Genomic DNA, 14,073 nt, shown 5'->3' on the forward strand with positions numbered 1-14,073 from the left:
AAGGAATTTTTATGTTAAGAGACACACAGTTATGCAAGGCTCCTCAACACGTGAACTGAATTTCGTTAAGTGTAATGGTACATGAATGACCTCATTTTAGGGATTAATTGTGTATCGTGCCATTCTGGCATACATCTATTAGTGAAAACTTAGTTTAAAAAAAAAAAGTTCATTAGCTCGTGGCTACTTATTGACATCAATCTCTTTCTCGACTTTACATTACTACCTATGTTAAGTGGTACCAATCTTATGAAAATGATACTACCTAAGAGCAGCCTCACATTTGACATTCCTTAATAGGATTTTTAATTGCTAGTACACTGATAATTTAATTGTGGTTAAGCAAGTGGTACTAGATTTAACCCTATATGCTGATCATTCTGGTTATTACTCTGACTGAATTTTCCAAACCCTTTTTGGGAAGGTGAAGCTAATCAAGAGAAGATAGTACGTATGTGCCAAACAGATAAACACTGTGACCTACCCTCCCCATGAAAGTGTGGCTTTCGGGACCTACCCCTTTCAATTATATGCCAGTCTTGCATGTCTGGTAGCAGCTTCATTATCTTCTCTCGATCTGCTACTACTCTCAACTAGCAGTGTGTGTTCTTGGTGAGAGAACCTGCAGAAACTATCAATTCTTAACAAACTGAATAGTAAAGCATAGTATCTGTACCTGATCGAGAAAATAGAACGGACAAAGATCGATTTGTTGAACATTAAAGAACACTGAAGTGACTGAAACACACACAAGCAATCAAACACGTAAGTAGAAAATTTTTAGGGGAAAATCTGTAGATGAATTATGAATGACATATATAGTTCTGTAATCTTTCTGGTATATACAAAATTCCTAGTTAAAAAAAGTAGATCTCTGCATGTTGATCGAACTGTATTTATATGGACTATTCAGAGCTACTGGTGAAGCTTCTATTCCGATCCAACTGTAATTATATAAAACCACATGCATGTATGACCTTTCCTTTTGTGCACAGGTTTTAGCAGATGTCCTTATTCCAACTGAAGTCCATATAATATTAACAACATACCTCATTAGTCACAAAACTTTGTACTGTATCTACCATTTGTATTTCTGACTCAAACAAAGAAACCCTAATTGGCTAGCTAGCTGCAGATGTATGTCTTTTAATTAAAATATATTTGAAAACTATTCTTAAAACGAGATGATTTTGATGACCAACTCCTCGTAGTGATGAAGACGCTTCAACCTTTTATTTTTGTCATATTGATCATGGTGAATTAGAGGCAGGCACTACATGTTATACATACTTTCAGTCATGTGCTTTAGAAGTTTTCCATAGGTGGTTTGGACTAAAATACAAATGAAATTGGGGTGTACCAACTACCCAGTAAACTGGATGTGGCTTATTGTTTGTTGTTTGTGAAATAGTTATTTCAAACTGCGGTAAAAAAAATTTACCTACAAAGCATCAATTTAAGGAACCGTATTCGCAAAAGCTCCGTCCCTTTCGGAGCTTCTATTCGAAAGCTGGGGTTTCGTGTAGGCGGTGCAATTTCCCGTTTGGTGGAGCGGTGTTCGTGGGTTCCTAGCAATGACGCTTGTCGTGGTGTTCAAGCAAAGAAAGAGGGTATGTCCTTTGAACCAGCGTCGGCAACGGTCGTAGAGCTCGGGGAACACGTTTTTGGGTTTGGTGGAAAACCAAGTCTAACTATACAAATCGACTCGAGTTTGGCTGCACCGCCAAGTCCAACTCTTACAGGCAATAACCTCCTCAAGGCCAGTGTCAGTGTTTGTTGAGACGCATTAGGAGGCAACGCTCCCTAAGTTTGATTTTCTAGTGATTCATGGCAGAGACTCGTGCAAAACCGCCAAAGTGATTGGATCGGCAGTGGTGTGCCGGTGGTGCAAATCTAAAGGTAGAAAGGGGAAGGGGGAGGGTGTGGACCTTGGGCTCGTTTCATCTGGTCTTGTCCTTGATGTATTCGGGCTTAGGTCCATGGCCATTTCCTTTTGTTTTGTGCGTTTCTGATTTGTGTTGTTAGTGTGCAGGAGTAATCCCTTGGATGTAAGGAAAGACCCTACATGTGTGAGGTATGATTTCACTCGTTTTCTTGGCCTAAAAGGTACAGCTTGGGTTGCAGGCATGATGTCCAACTTTCGAGCCCTATCTCATGCATGTAGGTTATTACTTTCTTTAGTTTTTTTTTCAGTTTCTTTCGGATTAGTTTTTGCTTTGTTTAAACTTTTGATTTATTAGTAGTTGTAGGAATAATGAGTACGTTCTTGTACGTTGTATGAGAGCTTGCTCCTTCCTGACTTAGGAATACTTGAAAGTTATTGGCTTGATGCCTAATAAAGTTATTCATTCACCTAAAAAAACCATATTCTCAGTTTAACGTCATAATTGTTTTTGAATAAAAAAGTTAGCCAATTATATTCAGTAAGCAGAATCAAGATATCACACACTCTTAGAAGCCGATAGAAAGAGCTATCTTTTGACCTTAAAGTCTAGAAAAAACTAGCCAATATAGCCACGACTCACCTACATTTTCAGCACTATTTAAAGCATTTAAATAATAAGCATAAACCAATGTAAAAGAAAGATTAAAAGGTACCAACCACACTAACTTAGACTTTCTCTCATATTCAAAAAGACTAATAAAGCTCGGCAGAGATAGGTTGCTCCACCTCTACCATCTTCTCGGTAGGATGAATCTCCACATTCTGCACTTTAAACATCGTCCCATCAGGGTCCAGTAATTCCCTCCTGAGCAGAAGCCCAACAGTCTGGCCCAATAAGATGAGAGCCAAACACAACACCCATTCCAAGAAAAAACACAAAATAGTGAGGTCACGGCATCGACGCCGTCAATTGGCATTTGCCGGAGTGAGTCACCAATAACTCCACCAGAGTTGCAGTCAAATTCAAATCTGATCAGCCCCAAAACGGCCAACTAGAAAACAAAGAAGTTCATTGGTGCAGTTACCCGCCTCAAGCTGTCATAACTCATAAGGCCTCAAACTACCTAAATGATGTCTCACTCCTCCAACATCACCATCAAGATCTTCTCCTGCCCCGGAAAAAGATATAAACTCGTCGAGACCCAACCAGAAAACACCACCGTCACCGACTTCCCAAACCAAACCATTGAGAGCCACCAAAACAAGCCGTAGACATCTCTTGCATGAGAACCATGCCGATAGTGTGAGAAACAGATCCTCCCCACCACCATGGAATCACCACACTGGCCACCATGGAACCACCACACTGGCTCCAAACCGCCCCCCCCCACGGGCCCGGATCAAGTAGAGCTCCATTGAGAAGGCCAACTAAGAACCACAAAAAAAAAAAAAACAAATCAAGATCGCCCGCATGAAGCCAACAGACTCCACACGATGTCCAAGTAATCGACCAACTAAGAAATGGTGTTGGTCGATGAGTACACTCCTTCATTTCGCAACCAAACCCACACAAGTTGCCTCAACGAGATGAGTAGGAGACTGAGATACGAGGGCGAGAGGATTGAGATTTGGCTATGGCAGATTGAAGATGTTTTCCGACTTCTTGGTTCTAGCGCGTGGCGCTAGAGAAAGAGGCCGAATAGGGTTTTAACTAATGGTGATAGTTCACCTAAATCAGAAATATAATTTATAATCCTTAGCAGTGTAGGGCGTTTTCTTTAACGTCATAATTAATCAACTCATTTTGTTCGTCGAATTGGTTATTAATTAAGAGAGTATATTGAACCCTTGATGTACTTATTTTATCTTATTAATAACAAATCGTAGCTCATTTCAAAAACAGACTAAGAGGGTATATATATATATATATATATATATATATATATATATATATATATATATATATATATATATATATACTTGATTGATATTGGACTTATACCCGCCAAGTACGGACATTTCCGTATGTCTTAAGTCTATGCGTACTAAAACAGATCGAAAGATAATACTATATACAACACGCATATGTAAGATGTAAATATGCATGAAATCACAGATCAATTAAAACTGCAACACTAGCAGGATGCTATCATGCATGTTAGACATCACTTTGTGGTAATTAAGGAGTTAGTTCTAGAAGACAAAATCAATATATAAGGACAACTATGTCATAAATTATAAAAGTTACTCATTGCCATGAGAAGTGCAGTTGTGATTTACTTGAAATCTGCTAATACTAGCTTACTGCAGAGACACATAATTTCTTCAATCAGTAGTCAAATTGGTAGATGATTCGATTTTGGCAGGTAAGCGATAGCTATATTTCGAGCTAATATTTATTTTCTCAATGGCGCTATGTAATTGGAGCCGTTTAAACTCGATCTGGAGTTCGTATTTTTCTTCTCATATCCATGATGGGTTGCAAATTAATCCGGAGCAGTGTGATTTATCAATCCTCAAGCTTCAACCATCAGAAGCTGGTTTCAAATGCGTATTCTGATCCGGCCCCTTGTTTATGATGATAATAATGAATTTTATTTATATCTTCACGGGTTTCGGTTTCATGTCTCTCATAACTAACGCAATAGTCTAATCTTCTTGTTAGACCAGTTCCAAGTTTCAATCCTCTTTCAAAAATTGAAAAAGAAGTGCTTGATAATATTTATATTAATGGTTGAAAATTTCCAATCTCGTGCTCATGTGTCGGTTGACAATTCCTGGACATGCCAACCCCCTAAAAGAAATTGATTAGAAGGAACATGAATGCTTTGTCAAATTTTAAACTGACATCATATATTCTACATGTTAATTAATCAATTTGCCATGAAATATGACTAATTAACTGTCCAGCGGACTTTTAGTTGTAATCTGTCTAAGCATCTCAAACAGCTTCTCTTAAAATTCTCTATTATAGAGGATGAGAACACTAAATTTCTATAAAAAAAAGCCTCAACTTCAACATCTCCTTTATTCTATTGTATAAAATTAAATGCAAATCAAATTAAATCTCGTAAGACCATCATTTATACCAAAACGAGAGAAAGAGAGATAAATCATTCATTTTGGGTTATTTTTTACGATAGAAAGTGAATTTTTTTGTAAGAAATAAAGTTTAGATCAAGATTATTTTCAAAATTATACTAATTTTGTAAATTCTGCAAAGGGTGTGGCTATTGCCACCCTACTATCGTATTGCTCATCCTAAAAACTATTGAATTATTGAAATAATATAATACTTTGATACAAAATTACACTAAAGGACGATAAATTGGTAACAATTATGATTTCTTCTTTTACACTATCTTTTGCATATGCACTTAAAAATTAGATTAGATTTCTACATCTCTATTCAAGACTCTACCGTTCTTATCTAAAAATAATTATTATAAAAAATAAATAAAATCTTCCACCCTCCTCATGTTTTGCAAACATTAACGGAGTTTGAAGACAACTACTTGGAGCTTGAAGATGAGATACTGGTTTATATGTATAAATTCGAGTTATTATTATTATTTATTTTCTTTTATTTTAGATAAATGGTGTTAAACCTTCATCGAAAGAAGAATGAACTAGTGATTACTCTTTGTTGTATTGTTGTAGAAATTGCATGATATTTTCTTAGATAAAAACAAATCTGAAATAAAAGTGGTAAGAAAATAATATAAGGTGAACAAAGTATTATTGAAAAAAAAAACTATTTTAGGTATTGTAATTGGGTGAACAAAACAAATTTGAAATAAAAAATAAATCTGTATGGTGTGAAGACATTGTTGGGTGAACAAATGAGATGACAGGGTGGAAATAGCCACACTTTTCTACAAATTTAAAGATTTTGTTTATTTCTATTCCCACACTAACGACCCTAAAATTTCAAGCTTAAAAACTCAAAATTTCAAAGTCGTTAAACACTAAACAATTTCAATGAAATCGAAATCATTTAAAATGCACAGCGGATCATTACTGAGTTCTCAATACAACTCAGAAAACCAATTATTACAACCCAAATTTATAATTCAAAATTACATAAGTTGGAAATGTAATAATCCTCACAATCTCTCACAAAACTCACAAATAAATCCACACCAATTCTCACACACAAATCCACGCTAGAAACCTCACCACAAGTAGGATACGAACGACTTCGAGTCTCCGGAGTCGTCACTCAATCTCCACTAATCAACACCTGCGGAATTATCCCCTACACCATCGAATTGGTGCACCGGGATTGTAAACACAAACCCGGTAAGCTTATAGTTCGTATGAGTAAAATGAAAATATATTTCGCATATCAATATATATACGAAAAATCACAAATCAACAAATATAAATGCCCTCATGAGTCAATGGACGGCCCATTTGATTGTCCCAAAAATATATGAAATGAAAGTGCTCATGAGAAATCGGGCAACCCTTCTGATTACCCAAAAACATTTATAATACGGGTACTAATGAACGCTGGTACACATCCGTTACCCCTCACGTAGTACACCGCTGATATTGGGTAACCACCCGCTACCCAACATCCAAAACAATCTGAGTACTCATGAGCCGATAACCACCTGTTACCTCACATGCAGTATTTCGGCAGACAGACTAGAGCTCTAACTGTATCGTACCTTTCGCCCGGCTAAAGGCTAGGTTCCGACTTGCCAAACATGTACAATAATCTCACATCATATTGTACAAAAATCAAGTCCGAAGACAAATCAACATTTTAACAATCTCCATGTTAAAATTCACGTACAATAATCTCACATCATATTGTACAAATCAAAATCACATGTTCGATAAAATCTTGTCATCGAAATGACATCATCACGATAAAATCATAACAGTACATTATATAGCAAACTATATATATATGTACTTATTTACCATTTATACAATATATATATAATCCACTATATCATATACGTGTCATAATTCATAAACACGTCCGAAGACAAAACGTTTAACAAACACATATTAAAGTCACGTACGATGATCACACCTCATATTGTACAAATTAATTCACATGCTCGTCATATAATTCTCGTCATCGAAATGACCAATTCCAATGAATTTATAACAGTATATAATATAGCAAATTATATATATAAGTACTTATTTATAGGGGTGGGCACGGGACGGGATGGGACGGGACGGGGCTCATCCCACGTCCCGTCCCACTCTTTTGAATCGGGACGGGATCGGGACGGGACGAAGGTTTTTAAGAATGTATCCCACTCGGGATTAATCCCGGTTGGGACGGGACGGGATCGGGACGGGACGAGACAAATCCCACTTTCCTATGAAGTTAAATAATGAAATTTTAACAAAAAACAATACATATTATGTTCAAAATATTATAATTTACCATTATTATTTGAGTTGATATAATTTTAGAGTTATTAAGAACATAAATTAGTTTTATTTTGATATAAATATATAAGAATTTTTAAGTTTTCATTAAAGGTAGGACGGGACGGGACGAAGCGGGATAGAAATTATTCGTCCCACGTCCCATCCCACTATTATGAAGCGGGACGGGATCGGGACGGGACAAACGTTTTTAGACCTCCGTCCCGTCCCGTCCCTATGAATTTCGGGACGGGATCGGGACGGGATCGGGACGGGATCGGGATTTCCGTTTTTTATGCCCACCCCTACTTATTTACCATTTATACGAATATATATATTCCACTATATCATATACATGTCGTATCTCAATACTTAAAACTCTTGCAAAAATCTTGAATTCACCACAAGGGTATATTCGTAAATATGTGAGATTTTACTCACCTTATCGACTCGAGCGTAATTCCACAATTTCCGAAGATAATTCATTTTCTTGATTTATCGATCACCTTGAAAAGATAAGAAAAGAATTTAGAAACGTTTCGTAAACCTTTAAACGCCGTAACAGTAATAATCGGTTTTACGAATTTACTGGTCACTGAGTACTATTCACTGTTTACTATTCACTTTACTGTTCACTGAGTAATATTCACTGTTTTACTATTCACGTATTTACTATTTATGTATTAATGTATAAATACACATCCAATATGTATCTCTGTACGAGTACATACTGTTTACGTATTTCTGTACGTATAAATACTATTCAAATGTACATAATATCTCAGTAAATAATAATTACCGAATTACCCTTCCAAAATTACTTTTTACCTTTACTAAAAGTAATTTACATTTACATTTACCGTACGTAAATAAAATTTACATTTACCGTACGTAAATCACCTTTTTACATTTACCGTACGTAAAACCTCCGGCAGGCCACGCGTGGCGCTCACGCGCCGACACCAATCACGGCGCGTATCACGCCACCGCCGAGCCCATTCTCTTCTCCTTCCTCCCCTCTTCCTTCCCACGGCATCACACCGTGCCTAGGCACCACCATGCGTTCACACACACCGCCTAAGACGGCGGCATCTCCTCCAAAACCCTCCTCGTCCAATCTCTTCCAAATCGCAACCAAACAACCACAAATTGACAATCAAGCATCACAACAACCTAATCATGCTAACCCTCACCTCAATCAAGCTTGGAGACCACCGGAGTTGGGCTTTGACACGGCGGAGGAAATGCAGCAACTTGGAGATGTTGGTGGAGCTCCGGTGCGGCGCGAGAGGGTGCGTCCTCCTTGGGGTTGCCTGCGGGGGTGGTGCGGTGCCTCCTAGGCCGGCGGTGAGGACCACGTCTCCCTGAGATGGGAGATCGGTGGTGAAGCCGAGAGGGGAGAGGGAGAATCGGGTGAGAGGGAGAGAAATGAGGCGCGGGGTGGATGAAGGAAGTGGGTTTCTGAAAATGGAAACCCTACTTCACAAAGTTTCCTTTTATACCCCCCTCTAAAATCGGAAACTAACTTCCGTCGTTAATAACCTTTACGTACGATGTCCGATTCGAACGCGTCACATACTCACGAACTCGTATCGACGAGCTCTACAACTCTCGTGAAGAAAGTTTTCGCAACCGAGCAACGGAATAAAAGTCGATATATACGTTGCGGTAACGTCACGTTTTTCAAATTAAACGCTCTGAGAACGTTTCCGTTTTTTTTAGTTTCGTAACGTCGCAAACAATCACATTCATTCTAATTAAATTTCTCAACTTGATAGATTCCAAATCAAACCAAATATTGTTCGAAAAACTAGGGTTATTACAATCTACCCCCCTTAAAGGAATTTCGTCCTGAAATTCAAACTCACTCAACAAACAACTGTGGATATCTGGTCACCATGTCCGACTCTAGCTCCCAAGATGCATCACCCTCATCATGGTGACTCCACAATACCTTGACTAGCTCAACTTCTTTCCTCCGAAGCTTCTTTGTGGATTTATCCAGAATACGAACCGGCTCAACGACAAAAGTGGCATTTTCCTTCACTTCAATGGTGCTATGATCGATCACATGTGGCTCATCTGGTATATACTTCCTCAGCATTGAAATGTGGAAGACGTTGTGAACGCCCGACATGCCAGTAGGCAAGGCTAGTCGATACGCTAGTTCGCCCACCTTCTCAAGTATCTCAAAGGGCCCAACGTACCTCGGAGCCAACTTTCCTTTCTTGCCAAATCTCACCACACCCCTCATAGGTGAAACCTTCAAGAAAACATGATCGCCGATATCAAATTCCACATGTCTCCTCTTCAAGTCCGCATAGCTCTTCTATCTTCTCTGAGCGGTCCGAATTCTATCCCGAATGATCGAGATCTTCTCTGTGGTTTCCTGAACCACCTCTGGACCCATCAGTGCCTCATCACCAACTTCGGCCCAACAGATCGGTGAACGACACGGTGTACCATAAAGAGCTTCATAAGGTGCCATGCCAATGCTAGAATGGTAGCTGTTGTTATAGGCAAACTCAATCAATCTCAAATGATCTTCCCAGCTACCCTTGAAATCCAGCACACATGCTCTCAACATGTCTTCCATCACCAGATTCACCCTCTCCGTCTGTCCATCCGTCTGAGGGTGAAAAGCTGTACTCATATCTAAGGTAGTACCCATCGCCTTCTGCAAACCACCCCAGAATTTCGAAGTGAAACGTGCATCTCAATCCGAAACAATAGAAACTGTAGCACCATGAAGTCTCACCACCTCATCCACATATAGTTTCCCAAGCACGTCCACTGAGTACTTCATCGACACAGGAAGAAAATGAGCCGACTTCAACAACCGATCGACTATCACCCATATAGCATCGTGACCCTTCTTCGATCTAGGCAATCCAGTCACAAAATCCATAGATATCTGTTCTCACTTCAAAAGAGGAATAGTCAACGGTTTCAACATGCCAGCTGGTCGTTGGTGTTCTACTTTTACTTGCTAACATGTAAGGCACTTCGATACAAACTCCGCTACATCTTTCTTCGTACCGTTCCACCAGAATTGCCTGCATAGGTCCTTGTACATCTTGGTGTTCCCTGGATGAACGGTATAACGCGATCGATGTGCCGTACGAAGGACCTCCTCCCGAAGATCATCACAATCTGGGACACACAATCTTGTCCCAAACCTCAACCCTCCATCGGGTCCAACTCTCCACTCAGAAGGGCACTCATCAAGAGTATCAACTACAAGATCTGCTAACTTAGCTTGTAAGAGTCTATCCCGCGCCTGACCCTGAATGATCCTCGTGATCAATGTGGGTTGCACCATGACACTACCAAGAAAGACCCTTGGTTCTCCTCCCGATGGTACCAGATCAAACTCCGATGCAGTTTCGAGCATGAACCATTCCTGGACCATAAGTGAAGCCACCACACCTCTCGGTTTCCTGCTCAATGCATCGGCCACCACATTTGCCTTCCCCGGGTGGTACTCAAATGTGAAGTCATAGTCCTTGAGGAGTTCCATCCATCTCCTCTGCCTCATATTCAGCTCCTTCTGTGAGAACAAGTACTTCAAACTCTTATGATCTGAAAAGAGTTGAAACTTCTCACCATACAAGTAATGTCTCCAAATCTTCAGGGCAAACACAACTGCCGCAAGCTCTAGGTCGTGTGTAGGGTAATTATTTTCATGAATCTTCAACTGTCTCGAGCCATAAGCAACAACTCCTCCATGCTGCATCAACACACAACCCAAACCTTGGAGTGAAGCATCACTGTAAATGACATAACCACCACCACTTGAAGGAATCGTCAACACTGGAGCTGTGGTCAGACTGGTCTTTAGTTTGTTGAATGCTTCCTCACATGCATCCGTCCACACGAACGGAGTGTATTTCTTGGTCAACTTGGTCAATGAAGATGCAATACTAGAAACCTGCCAAACCGAGGAAACTACGAATCTCAGTAGGGTTCTTTGGACGACTCCAATCATTTACTACTTGTACCTTTGACGGGTCCACTAGTACTCCATCTTTTGAGACAACATGACCAAGGAATTTGACCTCTTCTTTCCAGAACTCACACTTCTCTAGCTTGGCATACAGTCTCGCCTCCTTCAAGGTCTGCAACACTGTTCTCAGATGCACCACATGTTCTTCTTGTGTCTTGGAGTATATCAGAATGTCATCCACAAACACCACAACAAACTTATCCAAGTACGGGCTAAAGACTTGGTTCATCAAACTCATGAAGACAGCTGGAGCATTTGTTAGACCAAATGGCATGACAACAAACACATAATGTCCATACCGTGTCCTGAAGGTTGTCTTCGATATATCTTCTTCCTTCACCCTGAGCTGATGATAACCGGATCTCAAATCAATCTTAGAGAACACCGTAGCACCTTTGAGCTGATCGAACAAGTCATCAATCCTAGGTAAGGGGTACCTATTCTTGATGGTCACCTTGTTCAGTTCTCTGTAGTCCACACATAACCGTAGAGAACCATCTTTCTTCTTCACGAACAAAACCGGTGCTCCCCACGGTGAAACACTAGGTCTAATGAACCCTTGGTCTAATAGCTCATCGATCTGCACCTTTAACTCCTTAAGTTCATTCTGCCCCATTCTATAGGGTGCCTTTGACACAGGTGTCGTACCAGGTACTACATCAATGCAGAAATCTACCACTTTTCGAGGAGGTAGCCCCGGTATCTATTGGAACACCTCACTAAACTCAGATACTACCACAATGTCTGCAATAGTCACTTTCTCATCCACTGACTCCACATGTGCCAAAATTCCTGACCTCATGGCGTTATCTGACTTGAGGCAACGATAACGAAACAATGGCTCCCCAGGTATACGAAATGACACCACCATGTCAAAACAATCAATCACCGCATGCTGCGGTCTCAACCAATCGATCACCAAGATCACATCATAGGTGTGGTCCGGAATCACAATCAACGAAGCAGAGAATTCTCTACTCCCAATCACAATCGGACAAGTCTTGCAGATTGTCTCTAACTCAAGGGACACCCCAAGAGGTGAAGTGACACATAAAGCGTTCCCAAGAGGTGTAGGAATCAATCCTAGCATCTCTACTACCGAACTAGCAATAAATGAATGTGATGCTCCCGTATCAAACAATACTCTAGCAAGGTAGTCAAAAAGTGAAAATGTACCTTCCACCCTTGTGTCTCGCTGACCCACTGCGAACACTCTAGCTTGGCCCGTTGGTAGCTGTCTCTGCGGCCGTTCCTGTCTACCCTGAAGAGGTCGGGTACAATCTCGAGCTATGTGTCCCACTTGGCCGCACCGGTGGCAGCCTGCTCTTTTCGGTTTCGGACATGCTGAGGCGTAATGTCTCATCTCGTTGCAGCCATAACACCTCACCGCTGCCAATGGTCTGACTGGTGCTGCCCTGATAGCTAGGGGTGTCGCCCTTGCCGGAACCTGATAGTGGGATCTTGGCCTCTTCCATGACCTACCCGTCGGCCCTGAGTGCTCGTTGCCTGAATAGATTGCCTTGCCTTTTCCCTTTGCATCCCTACTCCCCACATCTCCTGCTCAAGTATTATTTGCTTGTTCCAAGCTCATGGCACTTTCAAATATCAACTCCCTTGTAGTCAGACAAAGCACTGATATCATGGTCATGTACTCTTGTTTCAGCCCTCGTAGATACTTCTGAGCTAAAGAGGTCGCACCCATAGGCTTGACATACCGGTACAGCTATGTAAAACGTGCATCATACTCTCTAACGGTCATGTCTCCATGTACCAGAGCCAGAAACTCAAGCTCTAGGTTCTCCTGTACTGAGGCTGGAAAGTACTTCTCTCGGAAAATGGTAGTGAAACCTCCCCACGTGAATGTAGACACATCCACTGTCTGTCTCATGCTCTTCCACCAGTCTAGAGCATCACCTTTTAGAAAGAATGTAGCTATCTTTCTCTTCTCAATCTCTGTGCACTCTATCATCTCAAAATATGTCTCCATACCCTCGATCCAATGGTCAGCTACCATATGATCTAGTCCTCCATGAAAGGTCGGCGCTGACAGTGCACTGATATCCTTGATCAGCTTCAACACTCGACCATCATCTCTAACCGCAGCAGCAGCTCAACCTGTTCTTCCTGTGGAGCGGCCTCCTCATAATCGATTACTGTTCAGCAATTTTCGGTTTTACGAATTTACTGTTCACTGAGTAATATTCACTGTTTTACTATTCACGTATTTACTATTTATGTATTAATGTATAAATACACATCTAATACGTATATGTGTACGAGTACATACTATTTACGTATTTCTGTACGTATAAATACTATTCAAATGTACATACTGTCTCAGTAAATAATAATTACCGAATTACCCTTCCAAAATTACTTTTTACCTTTACTAAAAGTAATTTACATTTACTGTACGTAAATAAAATTTACATTTACCATACGTAAATAACCTTTTTACATTTACCGTACGTAAAAGTAAATTACAAAATTACCCTTTTTCGGAAACACTGTTCACGCCGCCGCACGTGGTGGCGCGTGGGGTGCACGCGCCACCTTGGGCAGGCCGCGCATGGCGCTCACGCGCCGACACCAATCACGGCGCATATCACGCCACCGCCGAGCCCATTCTCTTCTCCTTCCTCCCCTCTTCCTTCCCACGGCATCACACCGTGCCTAGGCACCACCATGCGTTCACACGCGCCGCCTAAGGCGGCAGCATCTCCTCCAAAACCCTCCTCGTCCAATCTCTTCCAAATCGCAACCAAACAACCACAAATTGACA

Source organism: Argentina anserina, chromosome 3, assembly GCF_933775445.1.
Source record: "Argentina anserina chromosome 3, drPotAnse1.1, whole genome shotgun sequence".
NCBI lineage: Eukaryota > Viridiplantae > Streptophyta > Magnoliopsida > Rosales > Rosaceae > Argentina > Argentina anserina.